General features: G+C 36.4%; 1 long non-coding RNA gene across 1 annotated transcript; it reads right to left on the bottom strand.

Annotated features, from left to right (window-relative positions):
- Positions 1 to 3,256: 3,256 nt before the first annotated feature.
- Positions 3,257 to 6,280, bottom strand: LOC113340513. Its single transcript, XR_003355545.1, has 3 exons — positions 5,815 to 6,280; positions 5,661 to 5,717; positions 3,257 to 3,520 (listed from the first exon to the last, which is right to left on the bottom strand). It is a non-coding gene; the product is annotated as an uncharacterized LOC113340513 (long non-coding RNA).
- Positions 6,281 to 14,924: the final 8,644 nt, after the last annotated feature.

Genomic DNA, 14,924 nt, shown 5'->3' with positions numbered 1-14,924 from the left:
AATTCGAAGGAAAGTTGAGTCTGTTCAAGGTTTACATGCACCAGTACAGAAATGAGCGGATTTCAGATTCAAGTAAAGCAACAAGACGAGAAGTAGAATTTTTACAAGTTGAAGACTTATGTACAAGAGTGAGATTATCAAGATGAGAGTTCAAGAAGTTTATGATATCAAGACAGAGAAGTTCTGAAGAATCAGGCGGTAAAGTACTTACAGCAGGGCCTTTGTACTTGCATTTTTATTTTATCTTTATTTGTATTTCATTTTCTCTTTTCTCAAAAAAAAAACTTGGGACATGGTCATCATTTTGCTAAGTCTTTTGTTAAAAAAAAAGAAAAAAAAAGACAAGAGAAAATTTCTTTACGTTCATTACCAGTTTTATTTTGTTTTTATTTTGTATTTGTTTTATTTTTCTTGTCTCAATTAAAAAAAAAGAAAAAAAAAAGAAAAAAAAAGAGAGAAAAGAAAAGAAAAAGAGACAAGAAAAATGTGTTATATTATATTTTTGTTTGTTTTTAGTTTTGTTCTTTCAATAAAGCCAATGGAAAGAAGGCATATCCATCACGAAGTTTCGAGCAACAAGGAATTAGAGGAAAGAATCACATTGTCAAGATTCTACGAAGTTCAAGAGTTATCATCAATAGTTGAAGACCGAAGACGAAGATGAAGACAAGGATTGAAGACCGAAGACGTTTCTATGGATGTCGTGAGAGTGGTGCTAGCTGCGCATCGAACGGATAACGAGGTAAGTAAGCATATTCCCACCTTCGTTAAGTGGTTGATTTCCTTTCTTAGAGATCGTCAGAAAAATTGGTTTTCAAAACAATAAAAGAAATGGGTTTTCAAAACGATTCAGAGGGTTTTTTCCTTCCTGCCATTCAACGTGTCGCAGGATTCTCTCTTCACTCCTACCTGGACACATGTGTGACCCTTAAAAAGCTATTTATTGTTGAGAGAAACTTCATAAAACCCTTTCTTGTGAGGCAGAGTCGATACTTTTGATCACTTCGAACCCGAATTTCTTTCGATAAGGGATGGTTATTTCTCTCTCAACTTTTAAGGATGAGATTGTGTTCATTTATGTGTCTAAATTCTTATGACTAGTGTGCAGAATCTTTATGTCTTCTTAGCGTGTTGGATGCTATCATTTCGGAGAACTTGTAAGTTGGAAAAGTAGGTTTTGTAGGTACACCTCTTGTAAACCTTCACGAGACTATAACTCGTCCACTAGGGACACCTAGGGATTCAAAGGCCTGTTATTCATGCTAAGAGTAACCGTATCCTCGGCGACACAGAGTTGTATGTATGTTTTAAAATTGTTTTGTTTGATTTTCTCAAGGACTAGCAAAGTCTAAGTGTGGGGAAATTTGATAGGTGTTATAAACACCTTAATTTATTATCTATTGTTTATGCTTTGTTTGCTATTTTTCATGTGAATTATGTATCTTTTTGAGTTTATAGGTGTTTTGGAGTTATTGACATGAAAGAAGAGAAATATAGGCAAAATTCATCACTCGGAGGAGGCTGTGTGTGTTCACGGACTTAGAGCTAGCAGGACACTGGTCTCAATTGTGCCTCAAACAAGGATTGCTGGAGCACCAGAACACTTGGATCAGGGCATCCACCTAACACCATCCAATATGCTTTGATCGAATCAGGTCGAGATTCAGAAACACAAAGTTCTGTCTCGTTTCTTCTAACACGGACGCTGTAATAAGGGTTCTCGTCGGCTATCAGATTAGGTCATGGATTCGAGGTCAGAGAAAGAGGAATTGGTGCTTCCGTGAAATGAATGAATGGGTTTCTGATGAAATATATGATTTAGGGTTTGTGTGAAGAGACCTGGGTTATGATTGAATTGATGAGTTGCGTTTGCTGTTCGAAATTCAGGAGATCTGAAGCCGAGTTTGATATGGAAATTGGTGAGTTCTGGTATTGTTGAAGAATTGAGGACTCGAGATGAACAAGGAAAATCAAGGGACTGGTGATGGCTGTGTGAGCTGAAATGATCGATGGGGTGAAAGATTGATGAAGACCTTGATGTTGTTGAATCTGTAATGGAGTTGAGGGACTGGTGCTGTGAATTAAACTCAGTTGAAGATGAATTGCAAATGTTGAGACATGGGTTCTGCTAGTGAGTACAAGCAGTAATTGAATTGGTTTTCAACTGGTGCTGGTGAAGAAGCAGTAGCTGTATTTTGGTGGTGGATTGAAGGTTACAGCGAATTTTAGAAGATGGGTTTAATTGAGTTGCTGTCGAATTGAAGAAGTTCTTGACTTCAGAGATGGTGATGAATGGTTGTGCAAGCTTGAACCTGAGATGAAGATGTTAGATGAATGGAATTGGTGCTGGTAAGCTGTGTTGCAGCAGTTAGATTGCAGGTGCTGGTGGTTCTGAGATTGTAGCAGGTGGTGCTCTTCTTGGTGGTTTGGAACTGGTAAAGCTGAAGCAATAGGAGTTGGATCTGTAGATGATGGCAGTGATGAATCTGCAATGGTCTTCTTTGGATGGAAAATCAGATGGATTAATTGGTTGCGATGCCTTGGCCAGTGCAGTGCAGCGCGCAACTTAACTAGCTAGTGCAGGGTTTGGTTCACTGAATGCTGAATACAAGGGTTCGCTTATGGAGCTGAGTAAAGTCAGCTGGGAGATATTGCTGCCATGGATGTTTGTGAGCTCAATGCAGGGGTGATGCTGAGCAAGGAAGTTGCATATGAGATGAGCTTAGATGCATGCTAGGAACTTCGCAGGAGAGAACTGTTGTAGCTGAAGGAATTGGTTGTTTGGTTACGATGGATTTGGTTGTCTTGAATGGCTTGAGCTGATATTGCAGGTGGGAATGAAGTGGATCGGTGGCGCTGTTGATTGTGAAGCTGGAGAGAGCTATGATGTTGACAGTGTGATGCGCTGGTACAGCTGGAGTTATAGGCGATGCTGCAATGGTTGCAAATGCAGATGCAGCAGTTAGATTGCAGGTGCAATGTTGGTGTTGAGTTGGCTGTGTAGTGATGCTATTGCTGAGCTGCAGGGATAAATGGAATTGTTGTTGTGTGAGATGAGAAGCTGCAGCTGGATGCACATATGTAGGTGCTGTTGCTGCTGGAGATTTCATGGGTTAATGTTGGAGACTCGAGGCACGGAATGATTGAAGTGTGTAGTAATTGGTGTAGATGGAATGGGCACTGCATGGAAGTTGAGAAGTGATGCCAGTGGGTAAGGTTGTTCCTGGAACTGATGCTCCAGGTGATTGCAGGTGGGTAACTTGGTCATCCTGAGCTTTTTGTTATCTTATTTCAACATTTTGATAACCTCATTCTGAGCACGTATTTGGTCATCCTGAGCTTGAACTCTATCATCAGCCTGTGCCTGTAACATTGCATGAAGTCCTTCAGTTTTATAATTAGTGGTTGTAGCACGACATCGTCTTTGCTTTTTCTTCAAAACTTGAGCAAATACTTATGCTTCAGTCGGTGGTGTAGCTCCTGCTTCACTGCCTTGCTGCATTAGCTCATTCATTGTGTCCTGTACAGAGATACATAATAGAGAGAATAATTACTAAATGCACTAGGATGTCAAACATGTAGGTTAATTCGAATGATATAAAATTGAATAGCTAAGAGAAGATTACAAAAATTGATTAGATGTGTTTCTGGATCCTATTGGTTGCTCGGGTCCAGATTTATGTTTCTATTTTACAATGGAGATGAACCTTACTATCCTAGGCTTCTAATATTCTTAAAATGTTTATACATGTGAACAAACATCTCTCTATATGCCATAGAAAAACCAGAGATCAGGAAGGAATGAGAAAATAGAGTTAATGCAAAGGAATTGTATTGCAGGAGTTCATAAATAATTCAAATACATATTGGGCTCTTAAATCCACATAGAAGAACCAATGAGGACAGAAGCAACTAATATACCAACAACTCCTAGAGGCCATTTACCAATGCAACGTCCTATCTCACATTAAATGGAGACACCTGTTGCACATTCAAATTACACAACCAACCTCAAGGACTGAAAAAAGAGAAGGAGAATGCTAATAAATATATGACCCAGCCCGCCCACGTTTTTTGTGTAGGGCATATAGATGTGCCTGGTCAATACTAATAAATGTAAAAACAAAGATAACCCTCCTAATTATCTATCAACTTTAGACATCTTCGGTTTCTACTTAACTGTGCTAAAATGAATATAAATAATATCCAAGTTATCCTGCACTGTTGGTAGACAGGCTTGTTTTCTACTTAACAGAACTGAATGTCCAAGACATACTACATACACTAGCCCAACATAAAGTCCGTGAGAGTATAATGCCAGAGGTCTGAGATGCCATAACAATCACATAAACTGAAGAAGTTTCAGAAAACAAACACTAAGAAGCACATGTGACTGTGAGAGCCTATAGATGATACGATTGGTTTAACGAAATCCATTATAGTATAAGACAAAAGAATTTTAGTCCAAGAAACAACAAAGTATCGAAGTGTGCCCACTAATCACTAGACTAGAGTTCACAAGATTTGGAAGGAAGAGTCTCAGATAACAACGGATTTTAAGAGACTAATTTCCAATGCAAGTCATAGATATTCATGTAAACTAACTCAGTTAAATAAATCTCAAACAAGCAAGGCAGTACTTAAATGATAGCGACTAATAAATAATCAGAAGAGTGGTGAGAAGAAAAATGATACCAGGGGAAAAGACTGATATAAAGTACATGCCTTAGGATCAGTATTAATGGTTGTCAAACAGCCCTAATGCCAGAAGAAAGAAATATTGCATTAACTCTAAACTACGCATGGTCACTTGTGACTGCTGATCATTTTGTGTTTTTTTTTCTTTTTCCTGGGATGCATACAACATATTCATGTTATCAAGAACAATATATAGATTCCAGGGCAACATACTGGCACTAGCTTGTAATTGGTATAATCTCACCTAATCAACATCAGCTACATATATACTTTTAGAGTTTAATGCATGATATAAGTACACATGTTCATGATATACTAGTACTTACAAAACAATTGATTTTCACCTTCGCATAACCAAACAAGGGCGCAAATCAACACACAGTAAAGATTCATACCTCCACACAACAAAATGAAACAACAAAGGACAAGCATCAACAAGCTTTGCACCAAATAGAGGAATAACCATGGAAGTGTCATTTAAAAGGAAATACAACAAAGACCCATCTATAGTTAAGTGTAATCCATAGACTATATTTCAGAAACTACATAAATTGGACATCCACAGGACAATGATTGTGAATTACAACTTTTGAAAGCAGATTATAGATTTTGAAATTTTTTTTCATAAATCAAAACCCCCAATACACCTATTCATGGTGACTTCAATTAGCATATTCATATTATGGCAATTTTCAAACACCTTGTACGCAACCCACTTTCCCTCAATCTAGGCAAACAATATTATTCTCAATTGATGCAATAGAAATGCTACAGAAGTAAAATACGAAAAAGAAAAGAAAAGGGAAATGTGATAGGCACCCTCATAAAATGAAGTTGGTGGAGCTGGTTGTTCATTGTTGTTAGCCATTTTCCACATGGGAAATGAAACAACACCATGATTAAAAGGACAACTAAGAAACCACAGGCAAAAACATGGAAGGAACATAAAGGGCAGAACAAACCTTAAGTTAGAGTTCTGAAAATCCTTGAAGTTAGGATAACCAAGGGGTAGAATCAGCCTGAAATTAGGAGATCAAACAATTACAAAATTAGGGTTTGCATATATGATTTAACATATGAAATTGAATGATAATGTGAGATCTAGAGAGAAAATACCTTCAATCAGTATCTTGTGAGAAAAACTTGATAACTTTGGGGCTGTATTTATAGGAGAGAAAATGGAAGATATCCCGTCCAGCTTTTTTCCCTTTTTGATTTACATGGCGCCAAAAAATTGAAGATTAACCAAAATCGAAATCATTCCTTAGCTTGTTTTTCTATGATTTTCTCTGATTTTGAGATAAAACTAAGGTTTTTCTGTTTATCCATCTTCTTTCCAAATGGGTGAATATTCTTCTCTTCAAAAATAGAAAATTCTCATCCAAAATAATTCTTAACAGGGAAGATTTACCTGTATGGAACGAATTTAAGATTCACCGCCAACCATGTGATCTGCCCATCTACCCACGATTCAACCATTCATCCCTCAAAAAAAAAATATCTTGAAAATCTGAGAAAAACTTCATCCAATCAGATCCTGATTTCTAGTCAAATATCCCTTCTACACGATCTCATATTTTAGGTAATCAATAACAAATCAGAAGAAAAATTCGGCTTCTTTATTTTAGGGAAGAAGAAGAAAATTTCTCTGAGATATTCGATAGAAAAGAGGTGTAACAGTGAATAGCCGAAACTATATTCTAAGAGAAATTGTATTATAAACATCATGATGCACTAAATTAAGATACAACAGACCATTCGTCCAATGGGGACTTGCCAGGCATCATACAAAAGCTAAAGATCAATTTTTTTTAAGGCCTATTCCTATGCATATGCCAGAAAATCGCCACTATGAGGAAATCAATAAGCGACAGGGTTACTAGCGAGCGATATTACCAATATCGCTAGTGATATACATTGTGCCGGTGGAGATATTATGAATATCCCTCGGTTTACATACAAACGCCAGCGATACTATGATTATCGCCCACTAGTTTTTCTACAATGGCTATTTTCCCAAATGGTTTGTATATAAATACGCCATTTTCCTTCTCAAGATAACTAACACCTACTTCTACAAATATTTCACCGATTTCCTTTTTTCTATACTCATAATCATCAATGTCGAGCTCGAGATCCAATGAAGAGAGGAATATTATTATGAATCGGTTCAATTTACAACAAGAATGATATCGTAATAGGTTATAAGAAATTTATGATGAGGAAGCTGAAGATAATAAGCTAATTGAAAGTTTGATGCTTGTCCATACGGGACAAATACCAAGAGTTCCAGAACCCAAAGAAGTATTAAAAAGAAGATATATGTATCGAGGAAGGGAATTTTACCACCAAAATCTAATGCACGATTATTTTCTTCCAAATTGTGTGTACTCTGGTCGAGATTTTCAAGGTCTATTCCGCATGTCTCGACATCTGGTGAAAAGATTATTAAAGAGCTTTGTCGAGTGGAACCTCAATTTATCAGTTTGATGCACTGAATATTAGAGGTCATAGTCCTGAACAAAAAGTCACTTCGGATTTAAGGATTCTGGGTTATGGCACTCCGGAGGATGCGAACGATGAATACCTTCGTATGGGTAAAACAAATTCTTTCACTTAACTTTCATTGTTCTGTGAAGTAATAATTAATCAGTTTGGTCCAACATATTTACGAAAACCAAACGATGAAGATGTTAGAGCTAATTTTTTAGCCAGCTTTGCGGTGTTCCTCCCTGGAAGTTTTCCCTTAGTATTACTGTCAACATAATTATTGGAAACGTTGTTGACATTTGAGCGTATCTGGTGAAGAATTTGATGGAACTGGTGAATATGGTGAAGAATTTTGTGCCGAGGGAGAAGAATTATATGGTGACCTTTCAGGTACTTGTTGATTATTTGACAAGTATTCTGGATGATGTTTGTTCAACACCTTCAAAATTTAGTAACAACTTTCAAAAGAAAATCCCTTTCCATGTTTTCTTTGCCAATCTGTATGAACATCTCTTTCAAAATCAGCATCAGTCTTACCATTGTCCTTGCCTTTTCTCTTGGCTTGCATTATTAATCCAACATAAGCAACCACTTCCCGGTTGATTACAATGAAGTGTTATGACAATCCTTTTGCATCACGATCATTGATGTTCATGGTTTGTTCATCATATTTCTTAAATATGTTATCCCACATTGTGAGACCCTGTTGTTGTGCACCTTGGATACAATCTTGGGTAAAATAAACATAATTATGACAAATGCGTTCATCTTCTGCCATGCTGTATTTTTCACCACGTACGGACTCGGGTTTTTTTTTGCTTTTCCTTGAATTTGAATTTGAATTTGTGAATACATTTCACAAGAAAATATAGAGAGTTTTAGATTTGAAAAATATTGAGAAATTGAGAAATTCTATAGAGATTTAGAAATTCTGGTGTGAGTTAAAATGAGTTTGACTTTGGTATTTATAGAGGTAGAAAATTCCAGTCGTTGGATGATGAAGCAGTAAGCGTTAATCATACGGTCGAGCGCTATCTTGACTGTCGACAACGACGGATTGACCATCGAGCGATGGGATGACCATCGGGCGATGGAGTCTTTATCGCTCGATGGAAACTCTGTCTCGTATGCCTATATGCCAGAACTGGCATATATGCATATGAGTTTGGTAGTTTGGCATACCCATAGTGGGTGCATATATGCCATACCCATAGGAATAGGCCTAAGCAAATAATTTTGTTTTTGGTAGTGAAGACTAGGTTTGTAGTTTCCAAAAATTCTTCGTGACCTCAGCGGGGAGGTCAAACCCCGCCCGACATTGCACCCGCCAGAGCACCTTCGGCGCTCTCCGCGAAGATTTATCTAAATATATACTCAAAATAACCTTGAGGACCGCTAGCTCTTAAAGAGAATGCATTTAATATTGAGCAAATGAGCTTGTACAAGGATTTTAAGGTTACCCGATGATTCTAGGACGTGCTAACAAATTTCAAGTGTGCACTGATAAATTCCAAGTTGGGATGCAAATTTTTAAATCACAGGTAGATTGCATTACATTTGTGGTTGAAATTTGTATTAAGTAGCAAAAATCACAAAAGAAATTTTGTTCAAGAAATCTTGAGATCCAGTCTCTACCTTTATTACGTGCTCTTTGTTTGTAAAGTATATAGAGGAGAAGAAGAAATAACCCTTTGTTGCCTTACAACTCAGTTACTTATTATGAGATTGTAAGATTATTGAAACAAACTAAAAGATACCACACAAATTTAATGCTCTAACAAATTTTAGTTACATTGGAAATTTTAGGGTTGGTATTTAAATTCTTGGTTCACAAGATTAACTTTTAACGTAGTAGTACATTTACGCTTGTAGTTAAATTTTAATTTGATGAAAAAAATCGAGTCATCACAAAGTAAATTTTGATCACAAATAAAAATATACTTTGTGTATATATGGATAATGACCACTTACACGATGGAAGACTGGAGAAATACTCAACTTTTCAATCGAAAGACATTTGGAAAAATTAGAGTGAAATTTGAGGAAATTCTAGTGATATTATAGGATATTATACAAAAAAAATGAAAAAAAAAATATATACGAAGAAAATTTCAAGTCGAGCTAATAAGTTTTTTTTCACACAATAAAATTTGGAATGTAAAATTTTGTGTCACAAGATAACTTTTTCACACAGTAAAATACTTTGTTTTCAATAGTTGAGTATATTTACTAATGTTTACCTGTTTGTATTTATCAAGGTACAAAGGAACACTCAAATGATACATGGAAATTAACTCTTGCCCATAAGGTTCAATTGCGGAGGCTTACAATAACAATGAATGTTTGACATTCAGCTCGATTTACTTCCGTGACACTAAAACTAAATTTAATCAGAAAGAACAAACTGATTATGGTGTGGATGGTGATGATGTCCAGGAAGGAGAGGTAGATGAGGAAGACATTGTTCCGGTTGGCGATGATTCGAATATAGAGTATTAGTTGTTTGCATTTATTTACTTAAAAAATAGAGTTTAGTTTGATAATAATTTTGACCAGAATAATAGCTCTTTTTCATATATATTCATATACATTGAACTAAGCGGTTAATTATTTTTGTTGTTGATTGGTTTAATTTCAATATTCTTCTCAGTTTAAAGTTCAAATTTACTTTTTAGGTTTGGATTTCCCTTCACAGGTGTTTTTCTTTTTTCATCTTAATTTTCTGCGGTCTGGGAGTTTACTTTTAGAACTATCAGGTTCTTCTTTATCTTCTCTGTCCTTCTCTATAGATCAATGTTCTAGTGCCATCTATGAAAGAAAATCCATAGTGAAAGGTTACCATAAAATGTGCGCTTTTGGAACAATTTCACTTCTATTAAAAATGGATCTATCTTGTAAATATACAATGGGTGCATATCCTCATAGTTCTCAACCAGACTTCATTCTATTCCTTATATGATGTAAAAAGATGATGACTTGTAGTTTTACTTTTATGAAAATTTACTTCGTCAGATAACTTGATTTTTGCTAATTTATAAGTTATAGTTAGATATTAAGTTTTATGTGATAAAAATTTACTGTTACCAAAAAATTATTCATGAAAAACTATTTTTTCTTTTGTCACCATAATGAATTCTTTGTGACTACACTTTAGTAATCACTGAAATTATAAACTGCAGTGAAATTATAGTGTCACTAAATATGACTAAAGAGACAAAATTCACTTCGTTGCAGATGTTCTTTCTTGTGACGATTAGACGTTGTTACCATATAGATATTAGCAATAAAAAAGGCTGATGGCCACGAAAAATAAATATAACGTCAAACTTTTAGTTTCATTACTGTAAATTAGTTAGTGACGAATTAATTTGGTCAGTATAAATATTTTTTTTGCAACGAAATTTACAGATTATCACCAAAAAGATTTTATGTCAATTTTTTAGCATCATCACAATAGAATTAAAGGGTGACAAACATACATAATCACAAAAAACTTATTAGTGACTAGACATTATTTCGTCTCTAAGTGAGATCACTAAAAACTTATGAGTGACGAAACCCGAGTCTCTTTGTTGAACACCTAACAATGGTGAAAAAAAATATTTTGGTCAGAATAACTAAGCTTCAGCAATGAAATATTCTTCGCCGCATAAACTATCGTCACCAAAGGCATGCTTTCTTGTAGTGGCGGATGGTTCAATCAAAAAATACAAATCTCGTCTAGTGGAAAAAGGATATACTCAACAAGAGGGTATTGACTATGAGGAAACCTTCTCTCATGTGGTAAGGTTTGCCTCAATTCGCCTCGTGCTTGCTATTATTCATATTTGGATTTAGAATTGTTCCAGATGGATGTTAAAATTGCATTCCTTAACGGGGAACTAGACGAAGGGATTTACATGTCTCAACCAATGGGTTTTGAGGTTAAAGGACAAGAGCGCAAAGTTTGCCGTCTCAAACGTTCCATTTATGGCGTTAAACAATCGTCTAGACAATGGTATATGCGTTTCCATCAATCTATCACCTCTGCTGGTTATGAAATGATTGAGGAAGATCATTGTGTGTATATAAGACGATCCCAGGAAAGCATTCTTATCCTAGCCTTATATGTCGATGACATTCTATTAGAAGGTAATGATCTAGAAGGAATTGTCGCCACTAAGAAGTGGTTGTCCTTTAATTTTGAAATCACGGACATGAGTGAAGCTAATCATGTATTAGGTGTTAAGATCACGCAAGACCGCTCAAGAAAGACTCTTAGTTTGTCTCAACAGACTTACATAAAAAAGATACTTGAGCGCTTTCGAATACATGACAACAAACCCATTGACACTCCTATGGACAAAGCATGTGTCCTAAGTAACGACCAATTCCCTAAGAATGAAGAAGAAAAGAAATACATGTCTAATGTACCATATGCATCTGCGGTTAGGAGTCTTATGTACGTTATGTTGGGTACTAGACCGACATAAGTTTTGCAGTAGGGATGGTAAGTCGTTACCAAAGTAACCCTAGACCAGATCACTGGAAAGCAGTTAAAATGATATTTTGTTATCTTAAAGGGACTGCTAATCTCCATCTTTGTTACCATGGTGAACACATTAGACTTAGAGGATTTAGCGATGCCGATAGAGATGAGTTTAAATCCACTTCAGGATACGTTTTTAAACTTGGAGGTGGTCATCACTTGGTGTAGACATAAACAAAAGTGTATTGCTCTGTCAACAATGGAAGCAGAGTATGTTGCACTTGTGGAAGCCGTCCAAGATGCTGTCTGGTTAAGGAGATTTCTTAAGAGACTCGGTGTCTCGGAACACGCAAAAGAAGTGGTGTTGCTTCACAGTGATAGCACATCAGCTCTAGCATATGTGAAAGATCCCAAATACCATGGAAAAACCAAAAATATTGGTATGAGATTCCACTTTATACGCGATATGGTTGCACGAAGAAAGGTTGTTCTTAGACATATCTCCACAAATAGAATGTTGGCTGACCCTTTGACTAAGCCCATTCCGAAAATTTCTTTTCAGTCTCACATAGAGAACATGGGATTAAACAGGATTTGATATGTAGAACATGTGATAATGAAATTATTATTATTATAAGTATTAATGCTTTCTTAAATGAATATGTTTTTGTAGAAATCATATAATTTTGATGTGTACACGGATATTAAAGTTGTCAGCAGGCAAGAATCGGCCTACTCACATAGGTGATTCGCCTTGGCGCTTAGTACAACGAGCAAGATGAGACAATGAAGAGACGTTTTGCGGAATATATGTTTTTCGGAAAACCACGTGCTTTTAATGGAAAACTTTTCTATACAACTAGAAGTCGCCTTAATATGTTTAAGATGAGATCTTACAAAGAGATCGATCATTAAATGTAACCACCATTTAGTGAAGCCTGTTATATAACCAGATGTGATTTTCTGAACAGTTACTATGTGAACGACTGTTGGAACATAAAGTCAAGTTAGGTACTTAAATGGAGACTAGACTAAGATCTGTATGGCGTATGCTCTTTATGCTGGACATGCCCATTTTGAGTGGGAGAGACTCCATAGCATACACTTTGTGATGTATGTGCTAAGTCGACCGATTGTGAGAGCGATGAATGATTCCCTGCTTCATTTCTGTGTGAGCCACTGGATTAATATCCAATTCATTTACCCCTTTGACTTGAGTTTATGTCATGAAGAGGATATTTAATGATGCTACTTTAGCATGTTTTCTAATACGATGCGACTTCCCGTATGATGATACATGTCTAGGAAAGCTGTTAAGTTGAATTGGAACGATATGCATTTCTTGGAAGAAAATTTGATGATACACCATGAATTGTGACTCATAGCTGGCCAGCGTTTTTCGTCTGTCGAAAATCATGAGTACAATTGATAAAATGTACAAGGGTGCAATACTGCTTGCTAGAGGGATTAAGAGTATTGTGTCAGGTGTAGTCAAATTATCTGAGGTAATGAGACACGAACATTCTTTGTGAAGGGTTGATTTCTCCATGCTGACTCGTAATGAGGTTCTAGTATGGAGCTCCCAAAATGAAGGTATCTCGGCGGTCGCACAAACTATTTACCAGTATGAACATTTTTCTCTTAGGAATGTGATTGAGAAGCATGTTGCTGCTACACACACTATGTGTGAGTTGGAGATGTTAGAAATTTGGCACCTATTGTGTGTATGCATGCCCAAAGTCCATCTTGGGTGGTTATATAAAGTCATATGCTTGACTTTGTCAAAGGGAAAATCCTTCTCCAACTAACCAAGCCATGGTGAAACATGTTTCTTGTTTCTTTCCACCATGTATTTGCATGATGCTAACAAGTGTTTAATCACTTACTCCATGTGTTTAGTCCATGCTAAAAGAGTGTTAGAACTTGCTCCAAGTGTTTGGTTCTTTCTTGACACTTGCCAAGAGAGGATACTTGAAGTTTGAGTATAAATAGGCTTCTAGTTTCATTTGTTGAAACAATAATAAGAAGTAGAAGAAAACACTACAACTCAATAGTAGTGAGTTTAGCAAGAGATAAACTAAGTATGAGAATAAGCTAGAGGGTTCTAAGTGAGCATTCTAGTTAGCTAGCAAAGTCTTCTAGTATTCAAACATTAGTTGTAGAATCACCAAAATACCTTAGTATCCTTTGTAGAAGAAGTTGAAGTTTTATAAGGTACTTAGTTTGTGGAAATATAGTTTGTGCTCGTTTTTGTGGCACCTACTCACCGCCGGGTTTGAAGGTTCAAGAAAGTGAAACGCAAGTGATCCATTGGTCCTAATTCATCCGCGTTTGGAGCGATTACAAGGTATTAATTAATGACCCGCTTCCGCATTTGATTTGTTCAATTTACATATATATTCGTTATGTATGACTAACACTCGCTATACTACTTATGCGGGTTCAACTCCTCCACACCAGGTATCCCTAAACTCCACTGTGATGGCGCGTCCAGAAACAACCAAGCGGCATGGCAGAAGCAGGAGCAGTGCTGCGGAATGAAGATGGAGGGTTCTCTCATCTCCGTGTTATAGCAGAACCAGTAGATTATACTTCAGCAGTTATGGCAGAACCCCCCCAAGACTTCAATGTTCGAGGGAGTGCTAGCTGGGCTTTACCAAGCTTGTCCAATGAAAATCACTGCACTCGTGATCATCAAATCAGATTCATTGTCACTTGTATACTACCTCACCACCAACCAAGGAACTATTTGCCTCGGCACATTGAACTTGAGAGCCTATTTACTTTATTTTTTTGTCTATTAGTGCCCTGTAGTGCAGTCAAGACAAGGAAATATTTTCTCCATACCATCATACTAATCAGACTATGTAGGTTAAAGTTGTACGCATATCATATTGTCAAGTTACATCTAGTATATTTAACTGGATTCTGAACTGACATGATTTGTCTTAGGTAAGAAATTTATAGGAGTTTAGACCAACCAAATGTAGTTTGGGCGAGGCACATGGTGATCAACAAAAACTAATAACTGTAGCGAGATAATGGCAAAAATGATAATTTTCTGCCAACACTGAGGTCCGAAATGTGCACCCATGCCTTAATAATACATTTCTGGAATAATTGAAAATATGTACTTTTTCACTAAAATATTCTGTCATGCATGAGAGTGAGAGATAGAAAATGAGTTAATGGTCCGCATATGCTCAATTCCCAAATATCTTATTGCTGTTCATGGATACATTAAATTTCATGGCACCACCTAGAGGAC

This window comes from Papaver somniferum, unplaced genomic scaffold (assembly GCF_003573695.1).
Source record: "Papaver somniferum cultivar HN1 unplaced genomic scaffold, ASM357369v1 unplaced-scaffold_22, whole genome shotgun sequence".
NCBI lineage: Eukaryota > Viridiplantae > Streptophyta > Magnoliopsida > Ranunculales > Papaveraceae > Papaver > Papaver somniferum.
This window is presented reverse-complemented; position numbering and strand designations above follow the sequence as displayed.